This window comes from Molothrus aeneus, chromosome 2 (assembly GCF_037042795.1).
Source record: "Molothrus aeneus isolate 106 chromosome 2, BPBGC_Maene_1.0, whole genome shotgun sequence".
Taxonomy (NCBI): Eukaryota; Metazoa; Chordata; class Aves; order Passeriformes; family Icteridae; genus Molothrus; species Molothrus aeneus.
Window position 1 is genome coordinate 97,416,232 of NC_089647.1, and position 16,093 is coordinate 97,432,324.

General features: G+C 37.7%; 1 protein-coding gene across 1 annotated transcript in view; it reads right to left on the reverse strand.

The window, feature by feature from the left end:
- MID1 (midline 1) overlaps positions 1-10,024 on the reverse strand; it is a 169,444-nt gene extending 159,420 nt beyond the window's left edge. Inside the window, exon 1 of the mRNA XM_066545351.1 lies at positions 9,962-10,024. The gene's annotated coding sequence lies outside the window, so the exon portion shown is untranslated. The remainder of the gene's footprint in view (positions 1-9,961) is intronic.
- Between the last annotated feature and the right edge of the window lie 6,069 nt (positions 10,025-16,093).

The window sequence follows — 16,093 nt, forward strand, 5'->3', positions numbered from 1 at the left end:
TCGTGGCGTCAGCTGCAAAGATTCAAGATTCAATTTGTCACCCCAGGCAATTCCCACTTTAAAAGATGATGCAGGTATTCTGCAGAAATAAATAGAGGAAAACATTAATGGTGTAAAACCAACAGTAGTATCCCCTATGGAGGTCTTATCTTTCAAATTCATAGAGACACATCAAGATATTGAATGCCTTTGTACTGGTCTGGAAAGAACATAAAGCCCTCTAATGATCTCCTACAGAAAAAAACCAGAGAGAATTAACACCACATTTTTCATGCTGAACAGTATCAGCTACAGCTGGTTGGGTTTTTTTGGCATGCTTTTTCCCAGCATTTTGTTTGTTGTTTGGTTTTGTTCTTTTTTTGGTTGTTTTTTTGTATCATATTGTGTTGTTTGGGGGTTTTTTTGTTTTGATTTTTTGTTTGTTGTTGTGCTGGTTTGCTTGTTTGTTTGGGGTTTTGTTGTTGTTGTTGTTTTTTTGGGTTTTTTTTTAACTTTAATTTTTTTCAATTTGAATCTAGTAGCATTTCCAAGCCTACAGCTCTATACAAAGATGACAACATAGAAATGGCATAACAGAAATTCAGACATCTAACAAAATAAAATAATTTTCCCCCATTTTTTACTTTTTCCAGATAGATCACCAATCACATAAATATTTACTTTCTGTGTATATGCAGCTCAATGGCTGCATTGTTAATGACTCCAATTGTACTCAAACAAATGTGTCTTGTTAATAAGCCCCCACCTGCTTCCCCAATAGGTCTCCCTGGGACTGATTCTGAGAAAGCCTCTTCTCATGGGGGAGAGATGAGCATATGTGAAGGATGTCCTGACCTCTGATCATGAACACTAGAGACCTGCTTGGCTCAGAAATTCCAGAATCAGATCAAAACACTGAACCTCTTTGTTATCCTTTCTGTACAGTGGGAGCACTTTGTACAGATTTCCTTATGCTGAAAAATACTGTGCAAATGCAAGTTAATTACATGTAACTACTTGAATACTTCCAGGAGGATGACTGATTATGGGGATTTAACAACATGATGAATTCTGTGTATGAGACATAACATTTTTATCTCTTTTCCTATTTGAAATTCATTGTAAGCACTTACATGGAAAAACCATACTACTGCAGAAAACATTTGTTCACTCTTAGGACTTGCAAATTCAGTATCTTAAGAAAATGCTGTTCACATAGCTTCATGACATTTTAATATTTTGCTTTGCTTCTTGATTGCATTCACTTGAATTTGATATTTAATCTAAGAACTCAAGAAACCCTTAGAAAATAATGTTCTAAGACTGTTGAAAATAGGTACCATAACTTTCCAGAGAAAAACAGGTTACACATTAATATACACTTTTTACTGTTAACAATTAATTTTGAAGAGTGATTAAGTATTTTACATGTGTCTCCTCTTTAAAAACATTTGCAGTCTATGTGTGTAGGGATGGTATTTTATGTTCTTTAAATGTCAAGATAGTTCTGCAGACTTTAACATAATGACACCAAATTTAAGTCATTAAAGGAGAGATTTATCTCACATTTTAAACACTGAAATTAGGGGTTAAATCTAAGTACGTGAGCTTCTGCTGTAATGCAGAAAGACACAATCCTCCAGAAGGCACGAATGAAAAGACTTATCCTTTAGAATTAACAATGAAACAATCTGTCATTTTGATTCATGGAGGTGAGCAAAGATAAATCTCCATTTTTAATTAGTTATCCAGGATGAATATCAGAAGGAAAAGTAACAAGGAATAATATAAAACATATTAGTAATATGAATCTAATAAAAGATGAAACAGAACCCAAGCACAGTTTCCTCTGTTGATGTTCAAGAGGAGGTAAGGTTGAAGTTAAAATCATCTGTTAGAAAAGTTTCCTTGTGGATTTAGACAGAACAGTTTCCAGCACTATTCTCCATAGCTAAAAAAATATCCAAACTCCAGATAAAAAAATCATCTCAAGAATCAGTGTTTAAAGGTTTAAGATGCTTTCCCTTGTATTTTCTAGACACTAAAACTGAGATTTTTAGCTTTAGTCATGTTACTCATCCAAACAGCCCTTTTCAGTTGCCACATGACATCTGTAGCCTGCAGTAACCTCAGTGGGAGCTCTATCAATATGTGTTTAGGCTTTAAAAAATTGTACCCATCAATTCCTATGTACTTAGGCCAAGAAATGTTGGTAGCATCCACATTAATGCAATATGGCAACTGCAGATAGCTGCTGAATTTTTTGAATGCCTGGCTCCACAAAGATTAAAATTGCTCCTTTTTAGCCTAAGATATTTAAAGTTCTATATGTCAAGGCAATTTCTATCACTCCATATTTCAAGCCATGATTTTTTTTTATGATGGCAAACATTACAGCTTCAATAGCCTTATAGGCTTGCTTTTCACAAAAGGATTCAATACAAATTCTCCCCATTCATCTGAAACTTACAATATATTTAGAAATGCAATTAAAATGTTTTTATAATTATATACAGAGTAGTTATTTTGTTTAGTGACCTGAGTTGAAGGGAGCAGGGTGGTTTGTACTACAAACATGAGCATGAAGTGAATATTTAATACCAAGAAAAAAAACCTCCAAATAAGAGTCCAGACTGTCACTAAAACCTACAAGAGTGGATTGCAAATAATGCAGCCCTTGAGAGGATATAAGAAAAAACAAGATATTGGCAGGCAAGTAGACCAAGGAAGCTTCCTGGATCTTTTCCACTAATAAATTCTCTCAATTTTGGCAAGAGGTATCTGTAATTTGTAAGTGGTTTTGATCTCAGGGAAACTTTCCTGCATTTCTGCAGTGAGAGAAAACTTTCTATATGGGAGGCCGTGCTATCAGTCCCTTCGGGTGGAAGGCCAGAATAGAATTCAACACTCATGCAGTGACTGGTACTGGTTTCAAAGATAGTTCTTATCTCTTCTTCTCAGAAACCAAGCAGAAAATCACAATGTTGTGCCTGATGACAGTAGAAAATATAAGGTCATAAATTGCTCCCTGTTTTGCTCAGATGCCAATTCCACACAACAAAACAGATGTTTTTCTCTCTGTCACCACCAGCGGCTCTTACACCGGCTATCATGAAAGCAAGGACAGAAATTACACAGTTCACATGTTATTTGCACTTTTATTCTGCATACTTGTGATAGTGGGAGCATATAATAAGGGAGATAATTTTCTGCTTTCATTCAATAAAAGAAACATTTTTCCCATTAAAATCAAACATTTCATAACAAAATTCTCCTTTTGAAAATAAAAATAAATATACACCTAACATTTCCATCCACATAGTATTGTGCATATTTTGCAGCAGTGAAAGATGTACAGCAAGGAATCAAATATGGAAAAATTCTAAACGTTTCCTTGTCCCACTGGGTGTTAGTCCTCAGGCAGGCCAGCTTTTGAAAACAATATTTGATAGGATTCAAGGAATTTTAGAACATATCTGTGTGGAGAAAGTTGATTTTTACTTGTAAAATAAATTAGCTGCAGACTAGCAAGCCTTTAAACAAAATATCAGGAGAGACATTGTTACCAGAGATGAAGTCCTGCCCAGCAGGTTACTCAACTACAAAGGCATACTTAAATTGTGCTTATCCCAATTCCATGTGGGCTCCTGTGGAGAGATTCCTGGGGCTGCATACATGTGGAACTAATCAATCAGATAAAAACATCCACAGTTCTTAAAAAACGTATTCTGTGCTCAATGTGATTTTGGCACAAATGTGTTATTTAATATCATACCTGATCCAGGTTACAAATTGGCTGGATCAATGAAGATGCTTTGCTATCTCAGGTGTTCTACACGTGGTTTTAACTAACTTCCCTCATTAGAGCAATTGTTAAGGTCTTAGCTTTAACAATGCTACAGAAAACAGCTATTGAGGAACCTGTACTTGCTTGGCAAAAAATCTCAGGGGTTGGAAGACAGGCACCAGTACCTCGTTATGTGCTTCTGGCTAATTAAGATGTTGACTGAGCCTATGTTAATCAAGGTCCATCAAACTATGCTTAATTAATATGTAAATTGGTAAAACCTTCCACAATTGCCCTACCATCTGAACTCTGGCTATGGGCCCCAAACCAGACAATGACTTCTAGTTTATGTTTTCAGTTCGGGAAATAATTTTCTTAAAACAAAGGAATTTAGAGGTGGAGTGCAAATATATACTGTTACAAAATACACATGGATACATTAGACAAACGTTATAGATATGCATAACAACGTGAAAGTTTAAAGATGTGTCAGCAAAAGGACTTCATGTGAATGACACATAACAAAAGGAAAGCATTTTTTCCTCAGATTAATTTCTCAGAGGTGATGGTCCCATGCAAATGAAAAAGAGAGGTACATCTAGAAGTCAGTTCCAACCACTTAAGAGAGAAGTTATGCCAAATTAGTTTAACAGAATATTATGTTAGATATCTTGAAAAAAACTGTTGGTTAAACCTCTTTTAGTCTGGACACATATTAGCAGAACTAAGAATAACCTTAGCAAAGCGTGATATTCAGATGACCTGAGATATAATGAGCATGCCTGATGTATTCTATCAACTAGTCCTAGAGGTTACCAGCTCAGCATCTTACCAAGGCCACATGAATCATCCAAGGAGACTGTCTCTCTTTGGCTAGGGGTTTATACACAATTTAAATAATTGAGATAAGGTCTGTATAGGTCTCAATAGCTTACAAAGCCAATGAAGAGTCCTAATTTAAGCATTCAAAATAGGTGCCTTCAGAAGATGGGACAAATACAATTTCCTCCTTCCTTCCTGCTTTCCTTTTTCCTCCTATAACAGTGAACAGGAACACTTTAATATTAGTCCATAAATAACTCTTTTGCTTCAATAGTAGTGACATAATAAAAACATGTAATAAAAACCAGCAATTATTCAGATTGTGTTTGGCTGCCTGTAGACAGGCTAACTGTGAAAGCTGGCACTATAAGCTGGCCAGTGATCACTGAGTCCACATGAGCAGTGGAATGAGAAGAACTTCTGAGATGGTCTCCCTGCTGAGGGGTCTATACATAGGGGCCATATCAGAGGCCCTGTCAGAGCTACTTCTCCAGAAAGGCAATGTGTCACAATGTCCTGTGTCACCTCTCAGTCCCATGGGGGTGTCTGAGGTACCTTAATGCGTCTCAGGTGGCACCAGATTCCCATGTGTGGGCAAGAGAATTGTACTTCAGGTGTCAGCTGTCACTTGAGTGGAATCAAATGTGGACATTTATGCACAGTTCACCCAATTTTGATAATCTTAATCTGGAATTGAATGCCAACCAGGTTGCATTGCATGTTCTCCCAGCTTTCGCTCTTACTGTTCTCTCAGCATCCACTGACATTTCAAAACACTTTCTAGGCAATTTATTGACTTAGAGAGCAAAGGGTGTGTAGTACAGAAATATTTATAAAATGGAGTAGCACCCAGTGCAAAGTCTAGTATTTAATAGAGGAGCAGAGGCAGTCAAAATTCATTGTTCCTTCATTTGCCTTCTGAGAATGCTCTGAAAGGCCTTGAGGTCCCAAAGTCTCAGTTCTTACATCAGTTCTTTCACCAGTTCTACACTGAGTTTGCACTGGGTAAGAAGGACTAAATCAGGAAAAAAATCCTGCATTTTTGTAATGTAGATGAGTTTTGACTGACAGGTTGACCCTTAGCTTCCTTTATTTAGCCCTGAACTATGATACTCCTATTCATGGAAGTAAAAATAATCCATTTCACTATTCTGTCTGTATACAATCCAGAAAACTTCAAAAGTCCTTACAAATCTCCATAGATGTCAGCTAATAATGTACTGGGCATGGACAGACTCAGGTATTGTTGGAAGCTAAAAGTTCTTTCCCTTTAGGAAATCACTGGTGGTCTTTTCCCAAAGTGTCAACCAAAAGATCCTTAAAATTTCAGTCACTTTTAATTGGATAAGACCACATATCTCTATAATTTCACTCTGCATCAGCTATGACAGAGCATCCTGTCCAGTCTGACACACCCTGTGGTCTGAATTTTAACTTTCAGTGGACCAAAAGTCAATCTCTAAAAACATGGAGGTTTATCATGGAAAAGTAATACTACTTTTCTAGAAAGAACTGAGATTTCAAAGATGAAGATTACTTACATCCATCCAGGAGTACAACATGCTTGTAAATGTTACAACTTTTCAAAAAGGAAGAGTTATGGCTACATAATATTGAAGCATACCCCACTTAAGAGAGGGGATGCATGAACTCTTCAAACCTTAGTCATATATCATTACATCTCCCACAGATCATACATTCAAACCATCCTACAGATGATCTTCTAATCAGCAGTTCAATATCTGCCTGTTTACAATGGATTTAAAAACAAGAAAATCCCAGGATATGGAGCACACTGTGATTCTGAGGTGCTGGAGGATGTGCATAACAGAATGATGCACCAGCAATCATGCAGATTTCCCTCACAAAGTTTTGAAAGTTACAGAGACATATCTAGAAACTATAAGTATCATTGAAATATATACAAGAAATACTCCAAGTGTTCTACATTCTATTATTTCATGAATAAAAAATATCGAATTGGTAACTGACTACTTTTACAGCATTTTTAAAAAATTGATAAGTGACAATTTTAAAGCAGCATTCAACTTCTTTTGTTTTGTCAGGCAAGTGGGATCTGTGCTTGCTAATTCCCATCCCTTCCCACCAGACTGGACCTCCTGCTGTTTACTGTTTGCAACATGGCAGCTTCCCAGGAGAGCCCAGGTGTGTTTTCCTCCTGTTAAGAATAAGACAAGTAGAATCCTTCTGGAGTATGCTTAGCCTGACTCAGTGACATTCACTTCAGGTAGTAATTCCTAGAAAGATGGGCAGCCTTCAGGTCTAAGTGTAAGATTTGTGAATCCTCTAACAATCCTAATAACAAACATAGAAAGGGTTTAGCTAACATGGACGATGTTTGATGTTTGCATGAGTCTTTTCAGACCTGTTCAAAGAACAGATCTCACAGTGGTGCAAGCTAGAGTACAAGTAAAAGAATACTACCAAAACCAGCTGGGAAAAAATCTGCAGTGTGCCAAGTACATCTTAATAAATTTTCGTTAATGTTTATACATCTTTATATAAGTATATATATAAATAATATAGAAGACACACCCCCTTTTCTTGTTGGGGTTTTTCTTGCTCTACATGGTGTTTATGTGACATTTGGACCAAGAAATGGGAAAAAAACTCACCAAAAAATCACCAAGTTCCAGCACAGCACCATTGTGGCAGGTCTACCTCCACAATTTCTTTTACAGAAATGTTTATGTGTTTTCAGAATCAATATTACTGTTTTGATCTGCATAAACCTTTCAGTTGTGACACACAGCAGATAGCTAATGACTGCTGGAACATGTTTACATTGCTCTAATTTTATAAATGAGTGTTATGTTTGCTTATGTGTTTCTCTCTACCTTTGGAATTTTGTTCTGCTTTAACTTAACAAAAGACATTTATAGGCAAGATTTACTTCTTTATGCATAAATGTGATGTTGGTGGTGATCAAGGCCCTTTTTCCAACAATAATGGCCGTATAAAGTCCATCTCTGCTTTTAAAAATAAAGTATCTCTGCTTTTAAAAATTGATGGGATAGACAATTCTCTGTTTCTGGTAATTTCAGGACTCTTCGGCAAAAGAATTTTAGTATAGTTGTATAGTTCCTTTACCATGCAGAGCTATAAAATCAGTTGTGAGTTCTGTTAAGTTAGATGCCTATTTTTTCTCCAAAATACAATTTGGGAATTTAGAATTCATGAAAACTAGGAAAGAAGTATCAGCAAATACATCTCTTTTATCTCTGCAAACTAAAGGATGCTGTTGAACAGTTTAGAAACACTGAACCAGAGTAATTTCTGTTTTGGAGAACTGAGGATCCTTAACTGGTGTATCAATTACCAGAGAAGGCATCCTGCTTCTTGTTTGTTTGCAGTGAAACAAGGGATGTGAAATAAACATTGCACCCTGGAGATACTGTTACCTTTGGCTACATACAACCAGGAGAAGCCTAACCAGAAATAGCAGCTTATTGTCATTTTCTAGGACTGACACTTATCACTAAGAGTAGGTACAAGTATGTGACAAAGACCACTCTAAATTAACTTTTATTTTTAAGATAAGGAGTACCTCATAGTTGTGGTGGTATTTCAAGAGTCATGGCCATATCTAGTGGTGCAACACTAAAGAGATTAATTAAGTTTCCCTTGCTTCTAAAGCTGTTAATAAGCTAAAGAGAGGGAACATTTTTATTATAACTCCTAAAACACTGCTGTCACATTCTTATATTAATACTGCATTCGTATGTTAAATCACTGAATTTTTCTATCCTTGGGCCCCTCTAGCAGATCTCATTAGTGGTTGTTTTTGTGGAGATTTTTGTTTTTAAGCCAAAAGAGAACCATAGTAACTGTGCATTTCCCAAACTATTTCATTCATGAATGGGAAATTAGTCTCCAAATCTTTACTCACATGAGTAACCACATTGATATCCATGGGCCTTCCATTATTAGCAGCTAGAACTGTGAGTGTAAATCTGCAGGATTTGGATGTGGCACTTCATTACTTCATAGGAGTGAAATCTGTAGCTGAAATCAATAGCTAAGCATGTGAGGCATATAAAAGATACACATTCTTTCATGGAGGTCTGATTGCAATGCATCTCTCAATTTTGTTTCGGCATCAACAAATAAGCATATCATTGTAAAGAGACACACAGACTATAGGCAGTAATTACAAAGACACATTTTAGATAGACGTTCTAGCCTCAATAGAGGAGTTGGGAATAGTCCATCAGAAAGAACAGAATAATAGTGAAAAAGGTCAACACTTCTTGAAAAACTAACATACTAAGTCAGAGACCAAGTTTTTGGTTCTCTGTCAATCAGTAGTGTAACAGTTGTCAATCATTCCCCCTTACCTTGTTTGTGATTTTTGAATGGGCACAAAAGAAACTTTTGTTGGTAATTATGGTCTTTACAATTCATCTGAGTCACAGGCAGGATTTTCAGAGCCTGCCTGTGGAATAGGCATGGTGTACCCCAAGCCGCGCTCACGTATGTCCGACCAATTCAAGCTAAAGTTTCCCACGATAATATGAAAGGAAATAAAAGATTCTGACCAACACAAGTCACTATTCTAGAAATAACAAAAGGAACAGGATAGCCAGGATCTTGTGGTTTAACACTCTTTTTTTTTTTCTCTTTTAAGATGATAATATGATAACTTTCTTTTGGAAGGGTGCAGTTAGACAGGATATGCACCTGTGCATCTGGATCTCCTGAAAGAGTATTTCTATTCTCTGCCTAACCACATGCTTCCTATTACACTGATATTCTGCTAAAATTTACTGCCAAGAATTAAGGCTTCTTCATTTATTTTTTTAATTCCTGAATTCCCCTAGGATTTTTTCTTTCCTCAAATATTTTCACCTTCCACAGATAGATTTTTGTTTTGTTTTCTTTGGCTATCAATTTATCTTGGCCCTGCTGAAAACATGAAAAGATTTGTGAAGAAAGGTTCTCACATAAAACCCAGTTTTGGAGTTGATTCAGCAAAGTAACAGATCTGATAACATCAAAGCAAGAACATCTGAAACTAAGAATTAGGCAGAGCAGATTTTTCAACAAATTGCAACCTCTATAAATTTACCCATTTCCAAACAGCCAAGTCTGTTTATTAGCTTATTTTCCTAGCTTTGCCGAAGGAAAGGCTCAAACAACTTTGGGAAAATACCAGCAAAGTTGTTGAGCGGAAACCAGCCCCTGTGCTGTAAACAGTGCCTCTCCCCAAAGTGCAGCTGCACAAAGCAGAGACAATGCAGGGACCCTCAGCATCATTAACCAACTTCCCTTCCTCACCAAACAGCCGCTTCGATAAAGCAATCACAATAGCATCATGGAACAGTAGAACAAGGAAAAAAAAAATAACCTTACCAGGTTCTCCTACAGTACACAGCTGAAAGGAAAACAAAACCCCCAGCTGCCGTTTCGCATGCAATTGGTCTCTGAGAATGAACTGACTGAAAGAACTATGAAAGGCTAAAGTCTTTCGGCCCCTCTGTTCAGCCTCTCTTCAGCTCCCACTCTCCGAGCTTCCTCACAAAGCCATTCTCCTACTCCCTAATCCTCGCAGAGGGAAAAGCAGCGCGCACCAAATGACTTCAGCAGGAGCGATGCTCGGGGGGTGGGGAAGGAGATGCTGCTGGCACCGCTCAGCCCCAGCCGCGCAGCATCCCCAGGGAGAGCAGCCACAGCGTGCCAGGCACCGGGCAAAACACCCACCCCCTGCACGACAGGGCAAGGCACGGGAAAGTGCCCATCTCCAGCCATCACCCTCCCAGCCACTCATTTCTGAAATGAGAACACCCCGGGTGCTTGCAGGAGTCCCCCGCATGCATCTCAGTTAGCCTGCACTGAAGTAATTGAGCTTTTTTTCTGCTTTTAAAATTAGCACGTGACTTCCTAAAGCTCTTGGTGGGCCTTAGATGGTTTTCACAAAAAAAGTGCAAGTAAATCTTAAATATTTCAAACAGAAAAAAAAAAAAACCCAAAAAACAACAAAGATGTTCACCCAAAAAATCAATACCAAAATTATAAGAAAAGAGACCCCAACAGACACAAAATCAATAACATTATGAGGCACCATATTAAAAAACCACTGGTGCCTCACTGAAATTCTTCTGATAGCTAAAATCAGAACAAGTAATTGGATATTTTACAATGAGAAAAGGATTCTATCTTCACTTACAGTTTATGTAAAAAGAGACAACATTTTTAATACAAATTATCTTGAAAACATGAGATAGATATTGAGATAACATCCCCTGCCTAGCCTCTGCTTTTCAAGAAAGCATTAAATCCGCTAAAGAAACACTGTTGTCATAATAGTTTTTAGCACAAGTTTTACTTGTCCACAAGATGCAAAGAACCCAGAAACAGGCAGCTGCCACAAAGTAAATCAAAGACCTAGAAAAGCAGATGGCATAATTTCACATCTTAAATGTTGGCTGTGAGCCTTCCAGTAATAATTTATAAGGAGACTTCCTCCTGCCTGTTCCTCTGCTTGGCAGCACGCTGTTTGAGCCTTTCAAACAAAATAAATAGACTTCAAGCCACCAGCTTCACACACACTAACACTTACCAATGCTATTTCAACCTGACACAAGCTGACTTTGTTCCTCTGTGACCCTGGAGAGAAAACCAAGGTGACAGTTTGATGGATGGGATCTCTTTTCACAATGTGGGTTGTGACTTCACAGCCCTGTCTCCCCATTATTGCTCAGCTGAAGGAGGGGACAGGAGCAGAGGAGAATCTTCCACCACACAGAGCCATTTTAACAGTGAAACAAACATGCAATAAATGCCTGGAACACATTTTCCTACCTCAAAAATGTGAATTTAAGGGAATCCCTTTCCACTTTTCTTGGTGTTCGGGTCTAAGGGCAGAAGGAAAAGGCTCCAAGAGGAGGAATTAATTCAAATTGTTTATTTCAGACATATTTTAGTTTAAGAAAATAGCAACATCACCAGAGAACAAAGGAAAGAAGGAAGGAAAGAATTTGCTTTGTTTCATTTATGACCAAAGAACACTTTGACTGGGATTTCTGTGAATTATCTCTTAGCTGTGCTAATTCAGTTATTGAACCATGAATCTTGAACAATTCTGTACTGGACAAAGGTCTCACTGGAGTAATCTGAGGCAAACAATTACAATGTGATGTCTTTTATTTATTACCTAAAAGACACCATAAAGTATCAGAGGATTCATACATCTTAAAATTGATGTCTGCAAATTCAGTATTTGAATGCAGATTCTCTACTAAAATGATTTCAGAAATCTTTTTACAAGATTAACATATTTAACATAAAAATCCTCCCAGATTTCACAGAACTCTTCATGAAGAAATTGCCTTTCCATGAAAACAGTTGAAAAGGGAAGATGGTGAATGAACTCTGAAATGTCAGGCTCCACCTCCACAGGCTTGAGCTCATTAACAGATATCCTAATGCCTGTAGTTGGCCTCTGATTTCCTTAGAGAGGAGCACAGGCTGTTAATATATCTCAGTCTTTGTTTCTGATTGTTCATCTGATCAGATGGGTTCACCAGGAACACGGGAGGGTGTCAGATCTCTGATTTCACAGGTGAGTACTGGGGCCAAAGGACCTGCCTCAAGGAAGTCTCTGGCAGAAAAGCCAAACCTCTGCTGTTCCAGAATAGTTCACCCCAGCTCCAGTGATCTTCATGCTTCAGAAGATGCTTTCTGAAACCAGGGCCTGGTCCACTCATGTTTGAGATAAAGCTTCCTATGGTCTGTATTTGTTATCGCACAAATTATGTTACTATTGTTTCTAGTTTGGGATTTGATATTCACAATTCTGCCAAAAAATATGGGCTCCTGTTCATTCTTCCAAAAACTAGCACTATCTTTTCAAAAAGATCCACTTTGTTTCAGATAACAGTATTTAAGTGCTTCCATACTTAAAAATATTTTTGTTTGAATAGAATTAGAATATCTGTGAGGTAGTACCTAACTTATGATCCTGAAAGATAATCAAACAAAAGACAGAAATTGATTGATATTAAAAAAAAAAAACCAAAATCTGACAGATTTAAACAGAGGAATATCAGCAATTTTTGAGTTTCATCAATTCAAGTCTAATTTTAGTTTGGCTTTTTTGCTTTTTTGTTTTGTTTTTTGGATTTTTTTGCTTTGTTTTGGTGTTTGTTTGTTGGTTTGGTTTTCCTAAGAACCACCTTAGAATTACACTCTTGGTTTAAGTGATCCCATTGTGGACTTAGGGGGGACTCTAGCATGATGAAAGTAATGTGGTATGAATTTCACCCTTGGAAAAGAAGTTTTAAAAGATGTACTTGTGGACCATTCATATCCTAATTACATCTTCTAAACTGCCACCATTGCTTCTTTGCTTCTCCCTAACAATCTGAGAACATTCCCATTGTAAAGAAGGAAGTATCTTAAACATTTCAGAAACAATAAGGCCTCTTCACAGACCACTTGATATAAATACATTACCTCTTAATAAAAAGTTTTCTACCATGCAGCAGGTGGTTAACTATGCTATGCACAAATGAGATGAGCTCTACTGATCAAAAGGAAGAATGAAGCATGAAAAATGCAGACACCTTTGTACTTGGAAGCTTGCTCAGAGGAACAAAAAATTCACAATAGAACAAAAACTACAGGCACTAAAATTTTGGAAGAGCTCATTTTTCTCATTCTTGTAGCAGAATGTAACTTTCAGACTCATGATAAATATCTCAAGGCAGTCTGAGCTTTAGGAAATAGCAGCAGGTTTGCACACTCTGCTCTGTAAGGTTTTCTCTGCTTGCTCACAACTATATCCTCTTATCTGTATAATCTGTCCAAAGCACTTTTTCTTTTGCACAACATTTACTCCTTTCCATGTTTATAGGATTAACAAAAACATAAGGCTCTTGGATAAGGCTTTCATTTGGATAACAGCCATACATGTTTAACAGCAATCATAAGAGCAGTTTGAAGAATCTTTTCTACAGGCAGAGTGGTGCAGGCAATTGCACTGGAAAAGATTCCAGCAAAACTAAAGATTCTTGATTCTTTGAAACTTGCTGGTGAGTGCACTCTGATTAGTGCAATCTACCAATCTACTGCAGCTCTTTGATTTTTAATTTTTTTTTTACCCTAAACTCCCAGTAATTCTTAAAGGCATTGTAGAAAATGGAATCATATAAAAAGTTGGGTGGGAAGGGATCTTAAAGATCATCTGGAGATGGCATATCTTTATAAACAGACGGAAATGCACATTTTAAAGATACAGCATGCGACTTCTAAGTATTTGATTGAGAAACATGAGTTCCATAGTCAGTAGATGCTCTAAGAGTGCACTTTTTAATGGGACCCTTACCACAGTCAATTTATTTTAAAAGTTTACTATTCAATGGTAAGGTTGTTTAATGATCTGTGCTCATATAACATATGTATGTTGAGTTTCAGGGATATTCTTTATCTATTTGACCAGTTTTCTTCTGAGAAAGCAGTGGGGTGGGAACTCTGCAAACTGGAAGAGGAATGACCTGGCAAGAAGGAAGGAAGGATTAGCAATGAGAGGAGAGCACAGTAAAAAGACATAGTTGGGTAAAAAGGGAGAGAAATTAAAAACTCTGATGATTAGAGTCACTTGAGTAAGAATGTCACTGAAGTCAACATTTCACTTTGTCAAGGGTTATCTAATAGCATTTCCCTGGGTTTGATCTCCATGGGTTCAGCCTAAACCCACTCTCTGCTTTTGTTTCAGAGCTGGATGAAAGCAGGGATTCAGCAGTGCAGCTGGGTTTACATTAGGAGTGTGTGCCTGAAGCTGAGGATGTCTGGCTTGGAACTTCAAAGTGCATCAGCCAACACTGGTGCATCAGCCTGCAAACTCCAGTAAATGTGTCAGTCCTCCAAAAGTTAGATAGAAAAGCAAGATTAAAACAGCAAAGGAAGAGAACAGCATGGGGCTTGCACAACACTAAATCTTCATTCCTCCTTCAGCAATAAGATACAAGGAGCAAAAAAAGAGGTTCTCTGTAAATTTGGCAAGAAAACACATTCTGAGTGCCTTTTCAGGGGCTTTGGCAGACATGGCATGCTGGTCAAAGATAAGCCAACACTGTAATTTGGGACAGTGGGATACACCTCCTGTGCAGCCAGGAAAAATCCCCATAATCCAACCCATCTTCCACAGCTTCTGCACCAGCCTAGGGATGAGTGGGCAGCATGGGGTCAGGAGACATCCACACTTTGGACATTCCCTGGTACCTTTTAAAGATCAGATATTGTACACAACTGTGCTACAGACAGACTGACATGAGCAGGCACACAGATACAGGCATTGAGAAGACTGGAAGGCCTTTCAAGCTCAACCATCAAGACTTGTGTAACCCCTTTAGCATTTAAAGACAAACATCTGCTAAAAAATTCTTAGGCTTGGAGCCTCAGACTGTTAAGTCTTTTGGAGGAGACACATGTATTTTCCCTGTAGCTCAGAGGTTTGCAGCACAGCTGGAATTCCAACTTTTGAATATTACTACAGTGAAAACATATACACAATGATTTAAATAGTGATATTCTGGTCCATTTTTCCAAAACAAAGAGAAATTAATAGAGCTAACTAGGGTATATTTGGGAAGTGGGGGGAGAAGAAAGGAATAAAGAGGGGTACAGACATATGGTATAAATAGCTTATGGGAAACTGCCCTGCAAACTGCTGCAAATACAAGCATCATCAATGCCTTACAGTTGATCAGACTCCACACAAGAAATCTACTCACACAAACAAGAATTTGTAGTACTGAGCTGGAACATAAGCACTGTTGCAGATTTACTCCCTCATTAAAGATTCCTCCCAGGAATTATCATCATATTCATACGACAAGAAAAAATAACATATGACTTTATCTGGACATTATCCAATAATGTATGCAAGAAAAGTAGAATATTAGGTGTGATAAATGCCTGAGTTAATACCATGCAGTGCTCTTGCTGTGAGAAAATGTGGGATTTTTTTTTTCCCCCCCACAAAATAGTGTAAAATAAACCTGTTACAATCCAGAACAAATTTCAGAGTATATATTAAATGGCAGAGGATTCAGAAAGCAATAATATGGCATATAACTAAAATAAGAATGGGAGAAACTTGAAAAGGCATCTTTGCAAGGCTGGAGCACCCACTTTCCTGTTTGGGTACACTGGGAGCTCTCATTCCAGGTACCACAAGCGCTGTGTTTCTGTAAAACATCTCAGCAGCAATCTCCACCCCTCTTTCGGAGGTCACTTCACCCTCAGTGCCCCAGGCTCAGACCTATATGATGAGGAGGAGGATGGCACACCTGATGGTCAAACATAAGGGAAACCTCTGGCCATTGCAAAAGGGAGACTCAAGCTGAATCAGCAAGCACAATTAACCACAGCAAATTATTTCTGACCATATATAAACTTCAAGGGCACCTTCCTTTATATCTCACATATAGATTTATGCAATCAAATTGCCTAAAATTTAACATAATTTGGGTTTTAAGCTCT